This window comes from Globicephala melas, chromosome 7 (genome assembly GCF_963455315.2).
Source record: "Globicephala melas chromosome 7, mGloMel1.2, whole genome shotgun sequence".
Classification (NCBI taxonomy): Eukaryota; Metazoa; Chordata; class Mammalia; order Artiodactyla; family Delphinidae; genus Globicephala; species Globicephala melas.
The window spans coordinates 75,322,464-75,349,148 of record NC_083320.1 but is presented as its reverse complement, the minus strand read 5'-3'; the positions used below and the strand labels follow the sequence as shown (position 1 = coordinate 75,349,148).

Sequence of the window (26,685 nt, the reverse complement as noted above, 5' to 3'; positions counted from 1 at the left end):
TTTAAATTAGCCGTCTCTCAGCACTCATTTCTTCAGGATACATTTCAGTTGATTCTGTGATATTATGTTAAATATAAATATCCACTCCAGAAGAACAAATACACTAAAATTATAGCTACAGGATGACTATATTGTCATTATTTAGAACTACATAAACTAAAAGAACAAAATCAGACAAAAACTGTACAACACAATTAGGAAGCTGGGCTGGATTTCATTTACAAAACCTGCTTAATATACAGTCAGTTCAGTGTTAACTGAATTACTCTCTCTTTTTTCTTTTATTTTTTTCTTGTCTTAAATTAAAACTCCACTAATAAAGAATATTGTGTTACCTTTGGCTCCTATTCTGCAATTTTTTTTTAAACATCTTTATTGGAGTATAATTGCTTTACATTGTTGTGTTAGTTTCTGCTGTATAACAAAGTGATATATGTATACATATATCCCCATATCCCCTCCCTCTTGCGTCTCCCTCCCACCCACCCTATCCCACCCCTCTAGGTGGTCACAAAGCACCGAGCTGATCTCCCTGTGCTATGCGGCTGCTTCCCACTAGCTATCTATTTTACGTTTGGTAGTGTATATATGTCCATGCCACCCTCTCACTTTGTCCCAGCTTACCCTTCCCCCTTCCCAGATCCAAACATCCTCAATTCTTTTTCATGCCAACCCTCCCTACAACTTAAATTGTCTTCACTAGAGCAATATACAGATTTTGTCAAGCTGGGACTTGGGAGGCACCAGGACAGGACTGCTAGGGATTTGAGGGACAGAAAGGGGGACCAAGGCCTAAGTTCAGACACATAGAAATGGCAGGAGTTTCTCAAGATAAGAGAAGCAAGCATGTGGGCAGCATAAAGGAGAGAAAAGGGAAGTCACAGGCTAATTTTATAAAACTGGGCAATGAAGGGCAGGTCTAAGAAGTCAGCTGAAATAGTGGTCCATGGCACAAACTGTAGTGTGGATAACCATGTTTCTGGTACTCAGACAAAAAAAGTTGGTTAAGAAAAGAAGCAAAAAAAAGTGAAAGATCCCAGGCTAATTGCAAGCTATTTGAGGTCAGGACCTAGGCACAGGGCACTAGAAACAACTTGATACCAACTCAAGGACTTTCTGAGAATGGTGGGTCTCCTAATTTCCTTCTGTCCAGAATCAGCTCCTCTGAAGTGCTACTCAGATGGAGAACATTAAGCACACGAAACTGAGGGAGTCAGATGAGGGGATAAAAGCAAATGGTTACAACAGTTGTCTCTGTACCTGGAAGGATATCTTAAAGTAGGGGGGCAAGAGATGTCTAAAATGAAGGACTAAGAGGAAGAGAGGAACTCACATTATTCTAAACAATATAGTTGAACTGTGGCTGCATGTACAAAGTCAGATTCCTGGGTTTTTTTTCTATTAATTACTGAAAACTGTTCCCAAATTATTTCATATTTTGCCAGTTTAAGAAGAACCATTATCAGATTTACATGAAAGAAAATTTCATTGAAAGCATCTTCTCAATGATACAGAATTATAAACTGGGAGAGTTAATGTACTAGGTATTTCCCCATTATCCTATTTACTAAGATCACTGCAAAAAAATGTTAACTAATAGACATAGACACTCTCTGAAAACAATGTGAAGTTCTCTTAAGCAAATATTACTTATTACTTTCAGAAGCATAGTTTTTCAATTTAAGTAGCCCCATTATGAGTCTTTTCTCTGGTCACAAATATTTCTGAGTTTCAGGATATGGCCAGTGTCATGTTACGTATGTTTTAAAAAGTGTATGATTTTTTTTAATAGGATAATATTTTGGTTAAAACTTTTACTGAGTATGTGGAGATTAAGGAAAATATCACTCATTAATTATCCTTGGGGAACAAAATTAATCTGGTGCAATATTTTGGATATATAAGCTATGTAAACAAACAAAAAACCTTTGCCTAAATTAAAATAGAAGAGATTGTGTGCGATTGGGCACATATGCTTTTATCAACTAAAAGATTAGCCAAAATAATCTGATTTCCTTTCCTCGGTCTAATTTCAATGTCTTTGTTAAAAAGACTAAACCTAGTGACAATGGGAGCAGTGATCATTTCAGTGACACTGGGAAATTTGTTTATGATGGATTTTATGAAATGAATGCAAGTTTTATGGCATACTTACCTTTGAACACACTTTTAAAGTTTTATTTGCTGTAACGCACAATTAGTTAAGATTCAAGCCAAAGTACCGTCCTTGTGCATACAGCATATGTTGTAAGTGGTTCTTGGCTGACTTTGCTGAAGAAGTTTATAAAGTTGTTGCAGTATATTTTCCTTGCCAAAAGAGAAAATAAATAATACTTCTGTGCTGTTATTTCAGGGACATCATTTTAAAGTTAGTACCATTCCTAATGGAAAACCTTTGCAATTCAACAGTGGCAACATTGAGATAAGGCTAAAAATACCAAGTGGAAAGAATAAAGATGATTTGTGAAGCATTTCAAAACATTAAAAAAAATGTATTTTTGGAAATAGCTTTAGAAAATTTACTCTGTGGGGAAATGACCAGATGGTAAGAAGATGAAGAGGTATAATTAGGGAATGTCGTAAGTTATTATGTGATATAGAGGTTAGATACTATCTGCATAAATCAAGGATATATCACCTTCTAACTCAAGTCAAGCTTCAAAATGATAAGTTACCACAAGTCAAAATTAGCTTATCATTATAAATGCAGGGAAAAGGGTAAAGAAGGCAAAGTCTTTTCCACTTTTCCTCTTTTTTCTATTGGCTATCACAAAGAAACTTTTTTGAACTCTGTTCTCTATTAGTAAACATGAGTTATTGTATATTGCATTAGTAGGTACAATGACTTTGAGCTGGGAAAAGAAGCCAAGTCCAGGCAAGTCAGTCATGTTTCAAAATATACAAAAGCATGCAAAATAGGGTAGTATTGTCTGCCCTATTTAATATATAGGAGATGGGTGTAGTTATAAAATCAAATGAGAATATGCATATGAAAATGCTTTCGGTAAAGAGCTATTAAAGATAGGAGTAGTAGGATAATAACTGAGTGACTCAGACCTTGAGAAGATATATTTCCTGGATCTTAAACCAACTTTATTGAGAAATAATTCACCTACGATGAAATTCACAGATTTAAGTGACCCCAACCCAATCAAAAGGTAGCATTTCTATCTTTGCAGTTGATTCTCGCACCTTCACTTCCCCACCCCAGGCTATCATTGATCTGATTTATACCACCGTAACTTTATTTTGCCTGTTCTAGAATTTCACGGAAATGGAACCATACATTGCACATTCTCTTGTGTCTAGCTTTTTGTACTCAATATGATGCTGGAGAGATTCATGTATGTTAATGCAATTTCAAAAGTTTGTTCATTTTTATTTCTGAGTTGATTTCTACTGTATGAATGGACTACATTTTTCAAAATCCATTCTCTTGTCAAGAGATATTGTATTGTTTCCAGTTTTTTTGGTTTGTTTTTTACTATGATGAATAAAACTTTCATGAGCATTCATATAGAAGTCTGTCTACAAACATATGTTTTCATTTCTCTTGGGTAAACACCTAAGAATAAAATTACTGAGTTGCCTACCTAGTAATTACTCCTGAGAAATGAAAACATATGTCCACAAAAAAAAAAAAAAAAAAAAAGGAAAAAATATCCTCATGCAAACGTTCATAGCAGCTACTTTATTTATATTTTAAGAGTCTCCTTTGGGCTAGAGGATGAGATTGAATATCAATGGATGAGGCACATACTCTTTTTTCCTTGTTAAGGGGTTCAATGATTCCATAGTCAAACACTCTATGAACTAGTTAATTCTGGAGAGAACAATGAGACGGATATGATAGAGGGAAGGATTTCTACATGTCTCTGGGGTTTTAATGTATTAACTTAGGCTCTGAGACTTGAAAAACCTGAAGTGTACCTGGAGTGGGGCTGGAAGAAGAAACAGTAAGCTGCTATTATTATATCGATGTGGAGCTAGTCTAGGCATAGCAGCGTAATTATAGAGTGGCAGTGGATAGCAGCAGCTCAGATGACAACTCTGAGTCCTGAGGCAAAAGTAAGAACACAGGTGGTGCTAGTCAGCTGAGGACAGATCTGTCCAGGACAGTGGTCATGGCATGAGGGTTGGCATTGGCACAAACAGCAAAGAGGGCCAGAATAAAGGAATCTATTCAAAGATCTATATCTTGAGAAAAGTCCCAGAAATAACTTGAGAAATGACTCTTTTGTAAGGTATTGATATCTGGCAAGTAAGTAAGTATTCTAATAATGTGAATATAAAAGTTACATATGTTTTATTTTGTCCTCACTGATTCAGCACAACAGTGGAAATGGGTTTTGTTTTTGTTAAATCACGTAACTCATATGTTTAGGGCTTATAGTATGTGATCTTACTAACATTAGACATTAACCTAAATTAAACATTAACCTAAAACTAATTGATTTGGGACATATTCTTATTGAATAATTCTAAGTCCATTCAGCTTTGGAAATGCTCAAAAAATTAGTGGTAAAACTCTGCTGGAATATTTCTACCATGCAGCTTGGATAACTATATGAGGTTGTACTCACCAGTTTCAAAGATTATTTCCTTGTCTCTATGTACTCCATTACACTAATAAAAATATTGAGATTGTCCACTTATCACTGGAATTAATGTTTCTTCTGGAAAAGTCCAAAATTTTTCTCCTGTTTTTCTGGTTTTAGGGAACCTTCCCACCTTTCTCAATTAAGAATTCCAGCTATAATGATTACTTATCATTTCAGTAGAATTAAAGTATTGCAAGACAGACATTACAGTTATAAATTTTGAGTTGGTTTTAACCATGCTATTGTACCCACAAGGTAACCGAGAATAAGAAATCCATTGCCGGGCATATCTGAACTTGCATGCTAAATTATAGATGTAGAATGTAAAAAGAACATGGTTCCATTTTTTTCTTTAAGCGGGTATAATTTAATTTTAATTTTGGCTTATCCCCTGTCATATAAAGCTTACCAGGCCTTAAAATGGTAGAGTCTCCTCTGTAATTACAATTGGCACATTTGAAATCACTAAACTGTAACAAAGAGCATCCTTCTAAAAGCCTCCATAGAGTATAGGTTATCACCGGCCAGGCAGGCTTACCACCCACTCTCATCATGAAGCCATGAATAACTAAAAATGATCCTCTAATATGTGGCTGCTGTAACTATGTGTAGACACGGCTGTTTTTAACTCTTTGGTTTGAGAACTGGCCAGAAATCATTACTCAAAACAAAACACCTTCTTTCCAATTGCTGCTTGCCAGGTGCAGTTTTCTGCAGTTCTTATCAAGGTCCCTCTGTGTTACATTTAAAATATGCTTAAAACTTCCTCTTTTATCCATATGTGTTCCTCTTCTACTCATGTAAGTTCCTTGAATATCAATCTTTCACCTGGTAATAAGAAAATGAATTATTAGGCCATGATTTTTTTTTACTCTTCACTAGGCATCACAGATCTCCTATATTTAGTATATATTATTAGCTGCTTAACATCCTAAGTAAGGAAGTTTTCATTCTACATCTCCGTTCCTATTGAAAGTAGATGCCATGTCAACTCTATGTATCTGATTCATTAATTATATTTCTGAGATAATATTTGTTCCTTATTGTCCTAATTTCAGTTTTATGAGGGGATTTGAAATTTCTAATAGTACATTGAAGTTGAAGAAAAAGTCTTAGAGTTCCAGATGTTACATATGGATCATACAAAGGATTTCTTGGGCCTCTGGTAACTAAGAAGAGTACTCAATATCGATGTCAGATAAAGATAAAGTCAGATCCCTGGAGAAGAGGACATGAAAAATATATGATACTTCCAGGATTTTCCTATAGAGAGCAGTTATGTATATGTATTTGTATAGCTTTCTTTTCTAAATAAAGTAAATTAGCTAAAATATATTAGATGACTTCAGATATGTTACCGATATCACCACCTTGACAAAAATTAAGAAGACCAGACATCTTACTTACAATAAATTATTTCACATTGGGAATAAAATTGTTGTGTATGCTAATGAACTTGAAAAACTTGAGGAGAAAAAAAGAGTTCGTTAACCTTAGAGTGGTGTGGAAAACTCTCCATTGTTCCATCTCAGCTTCTCTCTTCTGCTTCATCTCCAGCATCACTGAAATGAGCTCTTTGCCCAGCATGGCAAACAGTGTACAACATGTGGGTGCCAGGTCCTTCTTATAGCTCCATAGATTGGCAGATGAAGTTACATTGCTCTGGAATGCTGTTTCCAGTCCCATCCACCTCACGTACTCTCACTCCTGACATCATTTCTCTGAAGATTCCTTTATACACTGCAGAGTAAGTGTGCTCCTTCCCTCCAATTTTTTTTTTTTCTCATGACTTCCTAGGCAGTAGTCTACCATATAGAACATCTCACAGAGTGTGCTAACTGTCCATTGGGCTGTTCCTCTTAGCAGGCTGAAAGAATTTTTCGTGCAAAGCTAGATCTTATGTGTATATTAATCTTCAATACCTCACATATTCAATACCACACAGTATATAATCAGTAATTATTTGTTGAATAAATAGAATTATACCACCATGTTGTTGGGCAGAGAAATAGAATTTAGTTTTTAAAAATTGAGGTTGTCTTCAGGGCTAGCAGTTCAAATTTATATTATCACACCAACCTTGGTTCAGAACTACCAAGAACTTCTTGGTAGTTTTTGGTTTTTTGTGTTTTTTCTGGTGTTAGTGTGATTCAAATGTTACTAAGGTATGAGCCATTTGCTTAGTAACTACATAGCAAGGGAATGCTGTGCTGATCTGTGATTAAGAAACATAGCAACATTGTGAGGGAAAGAGAGAAGTGGAGAGATTAGACTCTTTACATTGGTGTTAAACTATCACAAATCTACATATCAAAGAATTTGTAACATTTGATGCCCTTCCTTTTTCTAATAGCACATGACAGAAGCTTGGTGATACTTTAAAAATATTTGTTCCTTTAGGAACCAGATGAAATGCACTGCTTTTTGACTTATCTCAATGGATCTTCTCAATAGTGTAATATTTGAAAATCTATATTTTAAGAAAATAAATTCCAAATATAAGGTTTTATAGAAAGCTAGAATTTTTTTACAATTATTAGAGAATAAATAATATCAAATGGAATCAATATCTTTAAACTTACTATCTTTTACCCCAGGAATCAGTAGACACATATAGCTGAAATTTCACTTGAATGTGTTTTGGCATAATTTGATCAACTATTATAAAACCAAAAAAGTGTGATTTCCAGAATTAAACATAATAAAACTTTCATAATTCAATGTTCACTCATTTTTTAAATATTTACAGAAAAATAAAGACATACCTTTGAGTGTAGCAGAGAAATTAACAACCAACTCATAATAAAGCTGGGAAGGTTTAAGCAGAAAAAAAAAATTCATAGGGACATAATTTAAGATAGTAGAAAATAGATAAATGTGTATATTTTTAAAACCATCTACGAAAGGTAAACTTTAATATAAAATTTAAAAGCACTCCTATTTTCCCTATAATTGATGTATTTGTTTTGTTTTTCAATAAGTACAAATTTGTTTGGCATATATAACAATTTAAAAATTAGAGAAAATAGGATATTTAAGTAAACCAATAGGTTTTACCATTTTTGAACAACTTGGAAAAACACCTGGAATATTTATGTAAGATACGATTAAAACCAATTACTCAATAATTAACCCCAAATAATTATCCCCTATTTCAAACAGAAAGAACTTCCTTAAAAACAGACACACTGATAATAAAAGAATTGCCTTGGGTCAAATTTAGAAGAACCAGCTGAATGAGATGTTGCAGCATTCTGTGTGTTGAACAAGTTAGCCCTAATCTGAAAAATGATTAATCCCAATGGTATTAAAGCATTCAGAGTATAGGCATGATATGTTATAAGGAATATCTTAGACCAAAGATCAAAGACAAAATACCAAAAAAAAAAAAGCAAAGCACAAGGCAAGTTTGCATTACTAGAATAGGTATAACATGACTAAGCCTGGAGACATGAAGAAAAGAGAGATGAAAGCAGTAGCAGAAGTCCTGGAGACTGGAACAGTTACGTACCACTGGGACTTGCAGTTTCAACTCTGCACACAACATAAAAAGAAATCTTGTCTGCAGTAGATTCCACAGAGAGACCAGGAATGCTGAAAAAGTTAGGGCTTTGGGGCTTCCCTGGTGGCGCAGTGGTTGGGAGTCCGCCTGCCGATGCAGGGGACACGGGTTCATGCCCCGGTCCGGGAGGATCCCGCTTGCCGCGGAGCGGCTGGGCCCGTGAGCCATGACCGCTGAGCCTGCGCGTCCGGAGCCTGTGCTCCGCAACGGGAGAGGCCACAACAGTGAGAGGCTCGCGTACTGCAAAAAAAACCCAAAACAAAACAAAAAAAACACACACAATTAGATATTACCTCATACCTGTCAGAATGGCTATCATCAAAAAGACCACAAATAACAAATGCTGAGGATGTGGAGAAAAGGAAATCCTTCTACTCTGTTGGTGGGAATGTAAATTAATGCAGTCACTGTGGAAAACAGTATGGAGGTTCCTCAAAAAACTAAGTAAAATTACCATATGACCCAGCAATTCTACTCCTGAGTATATAGCCGAAAAAAACAAAAACACTAATTTGAAAAAATACGTGCACCCCAATGTTCATAACAGCATTATTTACAATTGCCAAGATAGGGAAGCAACCTAAGCGTCCATCAATAGAGGAATGGATAAAGAAGATGTGGTATATATGTATAAAAAACTCAGGTAACTAATTGTGGCCTTGCAGTTTTTTGCCTTTGTAAGCCTCCTTCATTTTGTAGTCAGGTAGAACACGATTTAAGAACTTCTTGAACCTATGTCTCCTGAGCTGCCATCCTAACATACCCCAAATAAACACCTTTTTATTTCAATCAGATCTCTGTTTCTGAAATTTTGGTGACTTCAGAATGTGATTCAGATGTTCTACACTTCCCTTAGAGGTGGGTTTCATTTAAGTGTTTCAGCCAAATCAAAACTTCAGGGAAAAAAAAAAGGAAGGAACAGAAACTGTTAAAATACAGGAAATGCTAATAGACTATTCTTACTTTCCTAGTTCATAACTTTTCTTGTATAAAACTAAAACAACAATGAATTGAATGATTACATTTTAAGGCTGATCAATGATATTTTTTTTCACTAAGGTTTGAAATGCTCATTTGGGACTGCCAGGGATGACAGTCTAGGGAGAATGTCAAAGTTCCTGCCCTCCTGACTTCTTAGCAGAACTTGTGGACTCATTTGCTGCAATTTCATTCTCTTGCTATTTCCCTAAATCTCACTAAACTGCAAACTCCTTGAGAGCATGAAATATGACTTGAGTTTGTATCCACAGGGTCTAACTTATGCCATTACATTTTAAATAATTTGATGCAAATTACATTTTAAATAAATAACTTGATGTGCCCTCCCTGAATGGATGATATATCAGTAGAGGCATAAGAATATTTCGATAGACTTAATGTATTTTCTGGACACACCTTGTATTTTCAAGCTTCTTGAGTTTTTATTTTGAGCTCTGATTACTTTACCACCTCTAACCATTACATCTTCCCTCCATCACTGTTATCCAATATGAAAATTCTATTCAGTTTTAAGGTCAAGCTTAATAATAAATAGCACTTATTGAGGCTGTGTGATATACCTGTCATTTGCATAATTATATGTAATTCTCAATGTAAGCATGGTATTAAAAATGGAGTTTTAGGGCTATCCTGGTGGCGCAGTGGTTGGGAGTCCGCCTGCCGATGCAGGGGACACGGGTTCGTGCCCCGGTCCGGGAGGATCCCACATGCCGCGGAGCGGCTGGGCCCGTGAGCCATGGCTGCTGAGCCTGCGCGTCCGGAGCCTGTGCTCCGCAACGGGAGGCGCCACAACGGTGAGAGGCCTGCGTACCGAAAAAAAAAAAATGGAGTTTCATTATTACAATCATAGTAATCTATCTTGTATAGCAGTACATCTCAATCTGTCTGGATTATAGGCCCTTTGAGACGCTCCATAGGGGAAAAAACAGTTATACATATTTTCAGTGTAATTTCTTTAGGACTTCTTCTTAAACAAAACGAGTCCCCTGCTTGAACAAATTTTGAGGATACACCTTTTGCCCCCAAAATTGAGAAAAAAAATAATCTTACCTTTGAGACACAATTAAAGTGTAACCATTTGAAGCCAGTACACTGTGAATATATTTCACGTGAATAGCTGTTTCTTTGTTTTTGTGATTTTACTTCATTCTATTTCATTTATTTGTGGGCAGTTAACTTCAGTGCCATCCTAACACTAATTTTGTATACAAATTTTGTGAGATATATTCAGTTGCCCAGTTTCTAGATCTCAACATTCTGCAATGTTTCAGAAGCAGCATTTCAAGTCTCAGAGTTTTGGTCCATCACTTCTCTGAAACTACTCTGGCCAAAGTTACGATACCTTTGTTACTAAAGACAAAGGACACATATTTTTTTCTCATACGGTAGCTTTTGAAAGTGTATCGCCTGGTTTTTATTTCTGCTCTCCAGAGTGCACAACTTTTAGCTTATGGGGAGCAGCTACCTTAGATTTTCTCCTACACTGCTCTCACCTGCTTTCTGATCTCTTAAATATCTTGCTCATTGGTATTCCATGATAGCTCTTTTCTCTTTACATCCTCACCATGGTTGGCTTCATCCAGATGAGGTTTTCTGATTATTTAAATGTTTATGACTCCATCTGGTATTTATTTCAGAATGGAAATTGGCTAACTATGTCAACATCTAAGTTTATGGAATGAAATTCTTTTCAGTACCTGTAGCACTTGTCATTAGAGTTCATATGTAATAAAAATGGTAATTTAAATGTGTGGAAACTAGATTGCTCAAAATAGAGGACAATTAGCAATCTATTAAAATAAATATAGATTTCTATCTCAGGTCATACCTAAAAATAAATCTTATATGGATTGAACATTAAAATATTAGAAATTATGACTGAGTCATATAAAAATAGATAAAGCTAAGGTTAGGTTTCTTTTATAAATGGTGAAAGAAAGAAGTTTAATTTTTAAAACCTCATTAACAACCTTATTTACTTTTAGATTAATTATTTTAAATTGGTAATTTTAAAGCACTGACACAAATAGAAAACTACTATTTAGTACTGAAACATATTTGTAAATTTGAAAATATTAAGAAGATTCATTTATTTGATGCTCTTTATTTTAACACAATCATGTCTGTCTTAATTTAATAAAATGTATTTCAATGGCAATTATATGTTACTTTTAAGAATTTGAAGAAATATGTGATCACAACACATATAGTAAACAAGCATAATAAATGCTTTACAATAAATATCAATGATAAAACCTTTTAAAACTATTGATCTATAAATAAGACGATTATTTAATAAATACCATGCTCAATAATCATGTGCAATGCATATCTTCCCATTAAGAACATTAGTGGAAAGAAGTACTCTAATATTCTACAGCAGTAAAATATTTTCAAATAGTTTTGACCTTGAAAACCTTTTGAGCAACAAATTTTAGTAAGATCAATAAAGCAGACAGATAAAAGTAGAATTGCTTTTGTATCCATTCAGCCAGTTTATGTCTTTTGGTTGGAGCATTTAATCCATTTACATTTAAGGTAATTATCGATATGTATGTTCCTATTACCATTTTCTTAATTGTTTTGGATTTATTATTGTAGGTCTTTTCCTTCTCTTGTGTTTCCTGTCTAGAGAAGTTCCTTTAGCATTTGTTGTAAAGCTGGTTTGATGGTGCTGAATTCTCTTAGCTTTTGCTTGTCTGTAAAGGTTTTAATTTCTCTGTCAAATCTGAATGAGATACTTGCTGGGTAGAGTAATCTTGGTTGTAGGTTTTTCTCCTTCATCACTTTAAATATGTCCTGCCCCTCCCTTCTGGCTTGCAGAGTTTCTGCTGAAATATCAGCTATTAACCTTATGGGGATTCCCTTATGTGTTATTTGTTGTTTTTCCCTTGCTGCTTGTAATATGTTTTCTTTGCATTTAATTTTTGATAGTTTGATTAATATGTGTCTTGGCATGTTTCTCCTTGGATTTATCCTGTATGGGACTTTCTGTGCTTCCTGGACTTGATTAACTATTTCCTTTCCCATATTAGGGAATTTTCAACCATATCTCTTCAAATATTTTCTCAGTCCCTTTCTTTTTCTCTTCTTCTGGGACCCCTATAATTCAAATGTTGGTGCATTTAATGTTGTCCCAGAGGTCTCTGAGACTTTCCTCAATTCTTTTCATTCTTTTTTCTTTATTCTGCTCTGCAGTAGTTATTTCCACTAGTTTATCTTCCAGGTCACTTATCCATTCTTCTGCCTAAATGTAAGGCCAGACACCATTAAACTCTCAGAGGAAAATAGGCAGAACACTGTATGACATAAATCACAGCAAGATCCTTTTTGACCCACCTCCTAGAGAAATGGAAATAAAAACAAAAGTAAACAAATGGGACCTAATGAAACTTAAAAGCTTTTGCACAGCAAAGGAAACCATAAACAAGACCAAAAGACAATCCTCAGAATGGGAGAAAATATTTGCAAATGAAGCAACTGATAAAGGATTAATCTCCAAAACATACAAGCAACTCATGCAGCTCAATATCAGAAAAACAAACAACCCAATCCAAAAATGGGCAGAAGACCTAAATAGACATTTCTCCAAAGAAGATATACAGATTGCCAACAAACACATGAAAGAATGCTCAACGTCATTAATCATTAGAGAAATGCAAATCAAAACTGCAATGAGATATCATCTCACACTGGTCAGAATGGTCATTATCAAAAAATCTACAAACAATAAATTCTGGAGAGGGTGTGGAGAAAAGGGAACCCTCTTGCCCTGTTGGTGAGAATGTAAATTGATACAGCCGCTATGGAGAACAGTATGGAGGTTCCTTAAAAAACTAAAAATATAACTACCATACGACCCAGAAATCCCACTACTGGGCATATACCCTGAGAAAACCATAATTCAAAAAGAGTCATGTACCAAAATGTTCATTGCAGCTCTATTTACAATAGCTAGGACATGGAAGCAACCTAAGTGTCCATCGACAGATGAATGGATAAAGAAGATGTGGCACATATATACAATGGAATATTATGGAATATTACTCAGCCATAAAAAGGAACAAAACTGAGTTATTTGTAGTGAGGTGGATGGACCTTGAAACCATCATACAGAGTGAAGTAAGTCAGAAAGAAAAAAATACTGTATGCTAACACATATATATGGAATCTAAAAAAGAAAAAAGAAAAAAAGTGGTCAGAAGAAACTAAGGGCATGTCGGGAATAAAGATGCAGACCTACTAGAGAATGGAGTTGAGGATATGGGGAGGGGGAATTGTAACCTAGGACAAAGTAAGAGAGTGGCATGGACATATATATACTACCAAACGTAAAATAGATAGCTAGTGGGAAACAGCCGCATAGCACAGGGAGATCAGCTCAGTGCTTTGTGACCACCTACAGGGGTGGGATAGGGAGGGTGGGAGGGAGGGAGATGCAAGAAGGAAGAGATACGGGGACATATGTATATGTATAACTGATTCACTTTGTTATAAAGCAGAAATTAACACACCATGGCAAAGCACTTATATTCCAATAAAGATGTTAAAAAAAAAAAGAATTGCTTTGGTTTGGGTAGGTTTTGAGGGATAGAGCCCCAGATACTTGTAATATGCAAAGCATGCTTGAGGAAAGTTGAGCTCTGAGGAATGCAGTTCTGCTTTGAAAACAATCATTTATACCTCAAATTCATCATTTTCTAACATTATTCTAGCCGACCATTAGTTACTTTTACATATCACACCAACAGTTTTACTGCCTGACCTCTTCTCTGTTTATATTTTCATTCATTAATATTAAATAAATTCTCTCTTCACTGAGAAGGATATTCCATTTAGTTAAGGAAACTGATAATTTTATAATTGCATAATGTGTACATGTAATAATTATATTTTATGACACAAAATAGCAAACAGTAATAAGGTACACTAAATACAGCATAACAGGACATATTTTAATGTTATAATTAGAAAAAAAAGTAGCCCTCAAGTATAGACTTTCAATTTATGTATATCATCGTGTATGAAGCCAAGTGATGAGTATTCTTGGCGTTCTCCAAAAGCCAAATGATCTTTTCAGAGGTTTTATGCTACCAACATCAACATTTTTAAAAAAGAATCTTCATTACTTTTTTACTCTGAATTCTGTCTCTTTGTGTCACCATATATATTCTACTTAGATCTGGTTTTTGTTTATGTGAGTAATTTGAATGAGTAAATTCAATATTAAAATTCGAGACACATATAATGTTATTTCTTACATTGTTTTCCTTATTAAATTATTTTATTTTCTGATTTTTATTGTACTTTTTTCCAGCTTTATTGAGGTACAGTTGACAAAAGTTGTATACAATTAGGTTATACAATGTGATTTTTTAAAGGGGCTCAACATGGTTTAATATACATATACTGCATTGTGAAATGATTACCACAATCAAGTTAATTAACACATCCATCATTTCACATGGCTGCCATTTGTGTGTGTGTGTGTGTGTGTGGTGAGAACCCTTAAGCTCTACTCTCTCAACAAATTTCAAGTGCACAATACAATATTATTAACTATAATCACCATGCTATACACTAGATCCCCAGAGTTGAGTCTCATCGCGAGCTGCCCCGTTCTACCTCCCTACGAGGGGCACCTCTCAGGAGTCTGAGAAATCCTTTTCCAGACTTCTAGAATGGAGACTGAAGGGTATCTGGAGATACAAAGAAACAGAAAAATCCAGGATGATGAAATATTATTATTTATAACTAAATTTATATATATATAAATTATGTATTTATAACTGAAAGTTTGTAACATTTTACTAACATCTCCCCAGTTCCCCAGCCCCCAACCCCTGGAAACCACATTTCTACTCTTATTCAATGAACTCGACTTTTTCAGATTTCACATATAATGGAGAGCACACAGTTTTGTCTTTCTGAGAGGCAAATGTAATTTTATATATACAGGCTTAGAAATCACCAAGACCAGTCCTACAGCTTTGTAGATGAGCTCACAGAGACTCAAATTACTTTGACATCTGCTCAAATCATGCAGGTAAAAACTGAGAAAGGCTGTTAATAATCAGCTAGCTTCTTTTGCATTACTTAAAATTGGGAATTCCCTGGTGGTGCAATGGATAAGAATCCACCTGCCAATGCAGGGGACACAGGTTCGAGCCCTGGCCTGGGAAGATCCCACATGTGGCAGAGCAACCAAGCCCATGTGCCACAACTACTGAGCCTACACTCTAGAGCCTGTGAGCCATAACTACTGAGCCCATGTATCACAAGTATTGAAGCCCTCATACCCAGAGAAAGCCCATGCACAGCAACAAAGACCCAATGCAGCCAAAAATAAATAAATAAATAAATCTATTAAAAAAATACTTAGAATCCTTAAAATGCTATCATTTGGCTAAACGTCTAAAATATTGCTGGCACTATTTACAAAATATCATCTTTAGAATTTAAAAAGTCACGATTCTCCTAAAATACTCTGTTGTAACTTACAGCATTCAATCACCAAATATCCAGTTTAACAAATTAACTTTAAATATAATAGTGTAAACTGGCATTTGAATCATGGGTTTACACTATGGAGACATAACAGCAACTTGTTTCCATTCCATTGATTTTATTTCCTGTCTTAAAAATGGTTTCCTTTACTTTTTTTAAGACTGAGAGTAGAAACTTACACTCTCCATTGCTATTTGTAACCAAAACCAAAATTGTTTCTGGCTCATGGCTTAAACCCAGATTTGCCATGGATATGAAATGTATGTTTAAGTGATTTTTATGGTGTCTCTTTTTTCGTGTAGTCTTTTCATCATATGATGATAAAGTCAAAAATTCAGAAATATGAAAATTAATGCCACAGACCAATAAAGTAGTATTTAGTAGGAGTCTATTGTGCATATAGGAATAGTCTGTGAACTGGGAGCTTTCAAATTCAAAACTGATATGGAGCTCATGGGCATGACATTACAAGATGGCTTATAGGATGAAAGTGAAGAAGTTGTTTAAGCTTTACAATGATTGGTCATTACAGTAGGGGTTTCCAGATGGCAGGGGATTTGTTGAAAGGGATTATCTCATACTATTTTAGGACGAGAACTTAAGTTTCTTTTATGATTATCAGAGGCATTTACGAGAAAGAACCTAAGTTAATTTTCATCTATGTTCATGAAATAAGCTAGATTTAGTTCAGTTCACATGGCTTAAATGACTTTGTCTGCTCAGGGAATTTTGAACTCTGGTCTCCATTTTGTATTTAATTTCAACAGTACTGACACCTGAAGAATAATTATTCAATAGCCATGAAAAAATTACCATAGGCTGGGTCTATTATATTTCCTGATGTTAATCAGGCACTTTGATCAATTAAATTTTCCAGGAAATTGATAAATTAATTGCCAGGAATTTGATAAATATGTGAACAGGGACTCTGTTAAGTAACTTGGTAATTATCCCTGGTATACTATGGCAGTAGTTACTAAGTTGGTTTGAAATAGCCTTAGACAATTTATAAATGTCCCAAGAAATTTTTCCAAATATAATGTATTCATTTGATATATTTTAAATGGTTATAATTTGTTGCATTATATAAATAATTAGGATCCAGTTATTTATGTGGTTTTAAATTCCATTTTCAAATTTTTTATGATAGAAATGTATCACCTTGAAGGAAATTCATTAATGCAATGTTACTAGAGGACCAATAATGATTATTTATTTATAAAGGATGTAGACTATACTAAGTACTTATAAAACAATAAGACCCAGTGTCTCCTAACATGTGGCTAAATGGTAATAGTGAATGAAGTATAGTTACATGTTCTAAGTAAGAAAAAAGTTGTTATTTAATTGCCAAATAAATGATTTGAGTTCTGAAAATCAAATTAATACTCCAAATAATATCTATAATCACAGAGCTAATTATAAACTCTTCCTGCAAATAGCTTTCACATCACCACAAAAATAGATCAAATTTAATGTAAAAGCAAACACAAAAAGAATAAAATTCAAATCAACACATTGTCATATGATAAGTGTTGCTTTCTTTGATAAAACTAATTTGCTATCCCCAACAATTATGGTATTCATTGCTGTGGCAGAAAAGCTTTGGAGTCTGCCCTCACACCAACAAGTGCTGTGCAAAAATTTAATTTTTCTATTACTTTTCACTTATTTGAGCTGCTCAGGGGTCATAGACCCCTACAAAGTAGGAAGATTCACAATTTCAACATGCATAAACAGGGAAATTTTGCTATTATAAGGAGAATAGAAGGAGGTGCAGTGATATCACAATGAGATTTAGTTTTATTTTGATTTTCAGCAATTGACTAGACTTGGTTATGCTGACATATGTCTTAAATCTAACGAGTAATTTGGTAAATGCTTATCACTTATATATGTACAAATATAAAATATTAAAGTAATTAGCAAACTGACAAATTATAATGTTTACTGTCTAATTCCTAAGGCTAATTTTAAAATAAACATTTTTTGTTATAAAAGCATTAAACCAGTGCCTTAAAGTAATAAACATTTAGATTGAAAATGAACATCATTGCTAGCATAAATGAACTAATAGGCAAATCAAAAATGGATAACTGTCAGGGCATATGGACATAAGTGAATGAATTTAGAAACTTATTTCAACCTTTAACCTGTATGGTATGTAAAAATTCTGGCTATGTTTTAGTTATCTAAGCAGTGATTTGTAAAGAAAATCAGGAAATTGCGTGAAAATAAAAAAACAGAGCAGATATCCACTATAATTCAAACTTTTTTTAATATAGATAAGCTTTCCCAGTTAAAAAATGATTAGATTCTGAAAGATTGTTGATAAGATGATTTCTTCATAAACACAAATTAAAACTATATAGCAACAGGTGACATACTGTGAATATTCAAATTGATTAAATTTGCCTCTTGTTTTTTATTTTTGCTTAGTTGAAAGTTAGTAAATAGAGAACTTTGATTATATGAAGAAAGATATAGAAATTCATTCCTTGCCACACCGGTCTCACTATTTCAAAATAGTATAAAGTAGTTATACTGTATTCACTAAAAGTTTTATGCATATTTATATATTTTTACATATACTAATATATGTTTATATATATTTAAATATATATATCTGTATTTCAAAATTTTATAATAGAAACTTTATAATTTTGAAAAATAATTTATAATTGTTTATAAATTACAAAATTTATAATATTTGAATTTTATAATTCAAAACCTTTAAAAAGGAACTTAGTAGTCAAGTAATATATATTAGCTTTGCTATTGTTCAACTATAAAAATTACTTTAATTTTTACCCTACTCTACTATCTCTAGCTCTTATCTGTAATGGGAAAGCATTTGCATATTACTTCTAAAGCAAAATTTTTTCCAATCGTGTAAACAGCAGCTATTACATTTAAAATCATAAAATGAAGGTGAATCATAAAAATCACTGTCAATTAAATTTATGCAAATTAATTATTTTAAAGAAAATCAAATAAGACTTTCAGAAATTCCATAAGTTACAATAAGATTAACCATGCTATTCCAAAGTCTCCAAGAAACCACTCTTCTGACCAAATCCTCTATTTTTTTTGCATCTTTAAAGACTCTACTTCAGACAGTCTGTTTCTCCTTTTTATCAACTCCTTGTGTTTAAGAGACTTTAGATGGTAATCCTTCTAGTGTTTTTTCACTTCTGAAACTAGAGGATATTCAATTAGTCTTAATTGCTGGCTGGATGATTATCTGGTCAGCAGACTAGCTAATTAAGAATTGGTCATTATTAAACATTCACATATCCTAATCTGTCCATAAGAGAAAAAGAGCATTTTACTTATTATGCATTAAGACTGTATCCAGATCAACCTTAGTACAACATTTGTTTTTGTATTTGGAGGTATAGACCAGTGGCTTACCTCTTTGAAACCTAAATTTTCAGAGCGAACAATATCTAGCTATCAGAATTATTGCAAAGTTTAAAGACATATATGAAACTTCTTTGTCAATATCTATGTGCCGTACAAAAATATTTTTTAAATATGAGTAAGATGAAATCAGACATCTGTGCCCTAATTTAAAGAAATTAAATACATGAAAATCCAAACAGATAAAATAGAGGCTAGCAACCAAAATTTTATAGGCATAGCATTTTTCATTTTTTAAAGACAGTTCATATTATGAGAAAGATGAGACAAATATTTGTGTTTTGCTTTTTAAATTTTTATTTTATAGCTGCAGAAGTGACAACTCAGAGATTGTTACTTATTAAAGGTCACAAGTGTACTAAATACAGGGGCTAAGACTATGATTTAAGTGTTAGTAGCATTTCACAATTTCCTTTTACTTCACAAGGAGAGTTTACATAAATGTTAGTGTATAGGGTAACATTTAAATGAGTAAAAATAAAGTTGGAGTCAATATAAAAGAACTGATACTCTATTTTCTTCTTACAAACCCCACCCTATCTAAAAAAAAGGAAAGAAACTTCCATGTTCAAGGAAACAAGAAAATAAATCATAACTTCAAAATGCAAACAATGAAGGAGATCTTCATTACACTGTAAAATCTATACACACAGGAGGAAAGCAAATTAGAGGCAATTCATAGCCCCCTCATCTCTGAAACTGGCCCAGAACTCAAAGTGACTTATTTGATATTGTCCTGAAAAATGACAGGATTTAGGAGTATAAGGAAAACCATGGGAGGATTGAGAATGTCCCCAATGGCTCCAGTTTCATAATGCAGAACAAAAAAGAAGATAGAATTGAAAAAGTGATGTCACCTATGTGTTCTGGAATTTAACCTTCTAATCCAGAGTGTGGTGAAAGCTGAGAGAAGATGAAGGAGAGACGATACATAGAGAACAGAAGGAAAGGAGAAGATACTGCAGAGAGTAGGTGTTCAGAATAGAGTAGTAAATAAAAGAGGAAACCTCAAGAAGCAAGTTTAAAAAAGTTAAAACAATAAGCTGAGCCTGGCTGAAAGTAAGAGAGCAACAAAAAAATAGATAAAATACCAGGGGCACCTCCAAAGTACCAACAATGTTGTGGCAGAAGAAAATATTTCTACTGCCACTGAAGACACGCAAATTATTCAAGGCCTAGAAATTCAAAATTTAGGCAAGGCACAGAGTTTTGTGAAAAGAGTGCTACAAAAGGGCTTTTCCTCACTAGTGTCCTAGGTACATGGACTTCACATGCTCCAAGAGCAGCTTCATACAAGCATCATGCTCAGAGTGATTATCTGGCTGAAACAAATTCAGGGATACATCAGGAAAAAAAGAGACGTAGTTCACGCTCCATGAAACCCAGAAAGTTCAGAGCACAGATCTTAAAAGGAAAATGTGCATATTTATTGCATGACATGGAGATGAAATTCAGCCTCTCTTGATGCCTCGTAATGTTGCCGGACCCTCTATCAAATTTTAAAACCTCACATAGAAAGAATGGTAAATTCCCTTCGCTGAGCAGGAATACTGTTATGTATAGGGGGATTTATTCTTCTTCCAGATATGGAAATTTCAGTTACTTCATTAACACTAAATATCCCAGATTTCTGAGAGAACTGAATCTAAGATTTCTCTTTTTCTCTCATGGTATCTTTCTCTGTTTTCTGTTTTCAAGATGTCTCTGAGTCTCTGCTTTGTTCTTGGGAAACAATAACATGGGCCTGGATTGTACAAAAACCAGTCCTGAGTTCTGGGAACATACTTTTGCTTTTAATAACTGCTTTAGGTGCTGGGATATATTTGCATCTTCTCAATTTTATGTGTTTAATGCTGTGTTCATGTTATGAGTGGGACACTTGAGAAATGTGGGGTTAATTTGATTCAAGCTCAAAGGACCTGAAGAAATTGACACTTGTTTTTGTGGAAGTCAGCTGATGTTGCACTTGCTAAAGGAACCCAGACTCTTCCTGGGCATTAGGGTAGAACTTCACTTGTTGGAGATGAAAAAGAATAACAAATTGGCTAGGAAAAATGTTTGACTTATTATTCCTTCAAACTAAACCTTAATGAATTTGAACTTCCCTTGTTTTAGTTATAAAATTCAAGGAAAATACAATTATATCAGCCTTGATTACTCTTTGAGATTTGGATAGTCAGAAGGGTTCACATTATTCATATGTGGAATGTGTTACATGGCTGGTTTATTGTGTGAAGTACATTTAGGCTGTTCTTTGGGCTCACATAGGTTCTAGTGAATTACATTGGACATGGCTTGTATATTTTGAACGGGAAATGGAATAGACAGTAAAGTTTTGACTTAGCATGGTCTTGGAGTTAACTATATGGAGCCATTTCAGAGTCTTCTTTTGGTAAAAGCTAAATTGTCCACCTTGGATTCAGAAAACTCGGAAGAGCAATGGATGACGAGCAAGCCTCATGAAGGTGATACAGTACTACCCCTTCTTTTTCCCTGAAGAAAAAGACCACTGGATTAATCATTGAAAAAAAAAGACCACTGGATTAATCATTGAAACAAATAAGAAAAAAAAATCTGGAAAACATTAGCCCCATCCATCACTTATATTCATGTGTCCATGAAGAAATTTCCATTCCACTGTAATTATAAAAGATTAGTAATAAGAAAGTTATTTCTGTTTTCTCATACTTTTTTCCTCACTCCAATATCCCCTGAGTAGGAATGGCTTCCTAGTGGTGCACTTGAGGAAAAAAACCTGAGCGTGAGTAATCCAGCTGTTTCCTCCCTAATTCTCTGAGTTCTAATATCCCATAGCACGCATGAACCTACTGTTACTCCATGCCCCCACTGGGAGATAAGTATATATATATATATTTTATATATATATATATATATAGCCTGCTGGATCTTCTGCTGGGTGGGAGCCTGACGTTTAGGGTGGGAAAGTTTAATAAAGCTGACATATTAGCCTTCATCTGTCAGATTACCTTATTATTTATTTATTTATTTATTTTTTGCGGTACGCGGGCCTCTCACTGTTGTGGCCTCTCCCGTTGCGGAGCACAGGCTCCGGACGCGCAGGCTCAGCGGCCATGGCTCACGGGCCCAGCCGCTCCGCGGCATGTGGGATCTTCCTGGACCGGGGCACGAACCCGTGTCCCCTGCATGGGCAGGCGGACTCTCAACCACTGCGCCACCAGGGAAGCCCAAATTACCTTATTCTTTAACTGTGCAGAAACCACATAAGCAAACTGATGTGACACATTTTTACCTTTAAACCCTATCAGCAATGCATTTCTTCTATTTTCAATGCCCAATACCAGTTCTTCAACTTGCAAACTTTTAGTTAGCCACTAAGACCAACTTACAGGGCATCAGTTCTGTGAAGAATTTTTCTGAATGTCTGGCAGAGGTGATTGCTCTATTTTCACGGATGATACAACTCTTTGTTGTGTGGCTTTCCAATTACCTTCATTTGATCTATTTGTCACCAAAGTGTATATGATAAACAGCTCAAAGACAGTACTTACCTATTTTTGTGCCCCATCTACATAGCATTTAACAAATATTTATTCCGTAGACTGACCACACCTCACTTTCACTTTTGATGGCATACATAGCTTTCTCAAATACACAGATTTATAGGAAAATTTTAACCAAATCATAAGCATAAAGCTTTGGAGGAAAAATTCATTCTGGATTAATATTCTTGTTGTGCCTTCTTCTCCCTGTATAGGAAGATTCTTAAATTTTTGAGCCTCAGTTTCTTTATCTCCACAAAGGGAATAATAATGCATAATTAGCAACTTAATTAGGTTTTTTTTGGAAACAAAAGGAACAATCTATGTAGGTGCCCCCAAAGTGCCTGGCATGTGGTAGTTACTCAGCAGACCTGAACCATCACACTCCAAAATAAGACTATTGCTTTTTAAAAAAGGAGGTATTTCTACCTCTTGATATCAATTTACTGATTCTTTATTTAAAGATTCATTTCTCTCATTTATCCTAACAAATGGACAATCTAGCTAAATCATCCCATTTGAAGAATACCTTCTCACTGTCCTCCATTTACATTGAGATGATTTCAAGAACTAGAGAATGATGCCAAGGGTTGTTCATTCTATTCAGGAAGAAAACTACACATTCTTATTTGGTTACATGAAATTCACAAGAAACTTTAAAGAAATATTAATATTACCCTGCCAAAAGCTATACATTTAAAACTACAGGGTAACTTCCTAAAGAATAAAGGAGAAAAGATAATTTTAGTTTCTAACATATTTTCATGAATGTGCTTGGTGCATAAAAACATATCCACTGCTTTAAAAAATAATAATATAGAAAAAAAATAAAATTCATGCACCAAGCAATTTCAGCAAAATCTAAATATTTATTTTTAGGTGTGTTATTTTCTTTTTATTGATCAATTTGATATTGGACATAGATATTTCTGTTTATATCATTCGACCTGTGAAGGATTTTTTGTTTTTTAACTCAAAGGTTAAACCAAAATTAAGCAACCATAATTTCTCTTGTGTATTAGTGAGCTTCTTATGTAGCTCTTTATTATTTTAGGTCTTAAATTGTTTAAATTGCTTAACATGCTTAACTTAAAATTTTGTAGTATATTTGTGAGTGAATATCTATTGTGAATTTTGAATATATATTTCATTTTTAACAACTTTACAATATATATTTTCTAGATGATTCCTCTCAAAGAACAAGGCTTGTCTCTATACAAATGGAAATCTCAGGAAAACACTTTACACAGCTCTTCACATTCTACAAGCTGTGAGAACTGAAAGCAGAGCCCTCATCTGAAAACTGGGGATTAAGAAGAATATTTAGAAGACAGCCAACAACTTTTCACTTCATTTTCAATGGACAGATAATGGACTTAATGGCCCACAGTGTTACAGGTCAGTCATATTGCCTTCTTTCACTTTTCATTCATTATTTATCAACTCAACGAACATTTTCTAAGTGCCTACCGTGGGAAGACACTGTCCTAGGAGCTGGAAACATATTATTAAGCAAAAATAGAGTCTTTCCTTGCTCTCTTGGCATTTAAAGCCTTGGAGACACTGGTGAATATCACAGACTTAGTTTTCATATTCAAGGATCCTACAGTCTTGTGGTTGATAGAGATGCAGACAAGTCATTAAAAACTGTGTGATTAGCAGTTGTGAAAAAGCATTGAAGAAGTATAGAGACACGCAAACACATTACAGTGATGTTTCTTCTAGAATGGGCTTCTTTGAGAAGGTAACATGTGAATTGAGATCTGAAGAATGACTAGCAATTGTTAATTGGAATTGGGAGGTAGTCAGCCTTGAAGAAGAAAAAAACAACAGCTTATATAAACGCACATTGCAGAAAGAAAACACGATGTTTGCTTGAAATTGTAATCAGAAGGTGTTGAGAACATAAGAGTTCGATATTGCAGCTTCTTACAAAAGTTAACTTCATTAAGAACGCATTAAAGAGTTTTAAGGCGAGGAGTTATATGATGTATTTTTTTAAATAAAAGATCACACCGTCCAAACTGTTGAAAATAAATTGGGCTGTCAGAAGTATAGTAGGAGTAATGGAGGGTAACTGAGTAAGGGACCTATGTAACAGACGGGTGAGAAATGATGACATCTTAGAATCAGTGGTGGAAATGGAGAAAAATATCATGATTCAAGATATTTAGGAAAAAAGACTAGCTAGAAGTTGCTGATTGATATAGCATGGCAAGTCCTAAAGTCTGAAATCATTTGTACGTTTTCCACATTCTGAACCAAGAATGGACCAATGTTCAACTTTCTCTAACATTTCAACTCTCACCTGCTGAATAATTTTTGCATTGACTGGAGAACTAGCTGAAACAGTTTCATAAAATATGGATTATGTTAGACTTGTACAAGTCATAAATTTGGGTCACTACCGAATTCAGTCTTCTGAACATTAATTTAACTAAAATTTCTGTTTTCTGGCTAAGAACTATGTTACCTAATTAGTCTTTCTCCATTTCTGTCTACATAAATAGACAATGTCTAACCTAACAAAACAATAGGATTTATCACTTCAGGGAAGACTTTTCCTACACACAGATAGAGAACGATACCCTTCTGTGTTGTTAGTTAATCTCTCTTACAAGCTCAGTGACTCAGTCCTGCAGATAAACCTCATAGCAATAAACAGTGTTCAGAATTGCACCACAGCAGAATGATAGATTGCCACACGTCATGGATACAGAGAGTTACTCCTGAATAATTGTCCTAACCTTGGCCTACAAAGCTCTACTTTTTCTGATTCCTACCTACTTCACTGAGCTCTGTCTTTGCTTAGTTTGATTTTTGTGCTGTTTCTTGTACATGTCAAGTTTCTGCCTGACTTAGGATCCCTGTACAGGCTATTCTCTCTGCTGAAAGTTCTTCTGCCAGATTCTCTATTGCCTCTCTCCCTGCTTTATTAGAGTTTCTGCTCAATATCTCTCCTTCCTGTCTCTGATCATACTATCTTTACTGGCCTCTATTACTCAATATCCTCTTACCTTGCTTATTTTTCCTTCATAGCCTTAATTAATAGCTGATATTACTTTGTATTTCACAACTTGTGCTTGCTTACTGTGGCAGGCTGAATAATGACAACCTCCCACTTCCTGAAGATGTTTATGTTCCAATCTCCAGAACCTATTACCTTACAGCAGAAAAGGGGCTTTGCAAAGGAGATGAAAACATTATCCTGGATTATCCAGGTGGACCTAAAGTAATCACAAGGGTGCTTTTTAACTGGAGGCAGGAGGCTCAGAGGAGTAGAAGAGATGGTAATGGAAGCAAGAAACTGGAGTCATGTGAGGAAGAGGTCATGCACTAAGGAATGTAAGCAGGCTCTGGAAGTTGAAAAAGGAAAAGAAACATTCTCTTCTCGAGCCTCCAGAAGGAACACAATTCAACTTGATTTTAGACTTCTGACCTCTAAAACTATATGAGAGTAAATTTTTGCTGTTTTAAGCCATTAAATTTGTTGTAACTTGTTATAGAAGCCATGAGAAACTAATACAGTTATCTTCTACCTTCTTCTCCTGAATGTAACCTTGAAGAAATTAGGGACTTAATCATTTTACCATTATATAATTATGTATGGAACACTGTGTGCTCAAGGTAGGTAATTAATAACCACTTCTAAAATAATCAAATTATATTAGGAAATAAAATTTATAAACACACAGAGTCTAATATACACACAAAAATGCATACATATACCACAAAAACCACAAGCATATACACTCACATATCTGAAAAATACTATAACACTCTTGGTTAATTAAATATATGCTTATGTGTATATTTCAAATCGTTGATTAACCATCTTTTAGTTCTCACAAGTGTACAAAGAATGCAGGCAAAGTAAGAAATGTTAATTTAAGTATAATAACTATACCCTAGTGCATTGGATGAACCATTTTAATCAAGGAGATGAACTTCTATATCAATGTCTGGTGCCTTCTGTTGCAAGGCAGTTGGGATGAAGGTAACATGGCTGTTACAGTTTAAAGTGTATATTCTTTTCTTAAATTTTTAAATTTAAAATTATTTTTATTGGGGT

At 34.4% G+C, this 26,685-nt stretch overlaps 1 long non-coding RNA gene across 1 annotated transcript in view; it reads left to right on the top strand.

Annotated features, from left to right (window-relative positions):
• The window catches only part of LOC132597615 (uncharacterized), a 57,317-nt gene that overhangs the window by 5,519 nt on the left and 25,113 nt on the right, over positions 1-26,685 (top strand). Inside the window, exon 3 of the long non-coding RNA XR_009564621.1 lies at positions 23,796-24,011. This is a non-coding gene — a long non-coding RNA (uncharacterized lncRNA). The remainder of the gene's footprint in view (positions 1-23,795; positions 24,012-26,685) is intronic.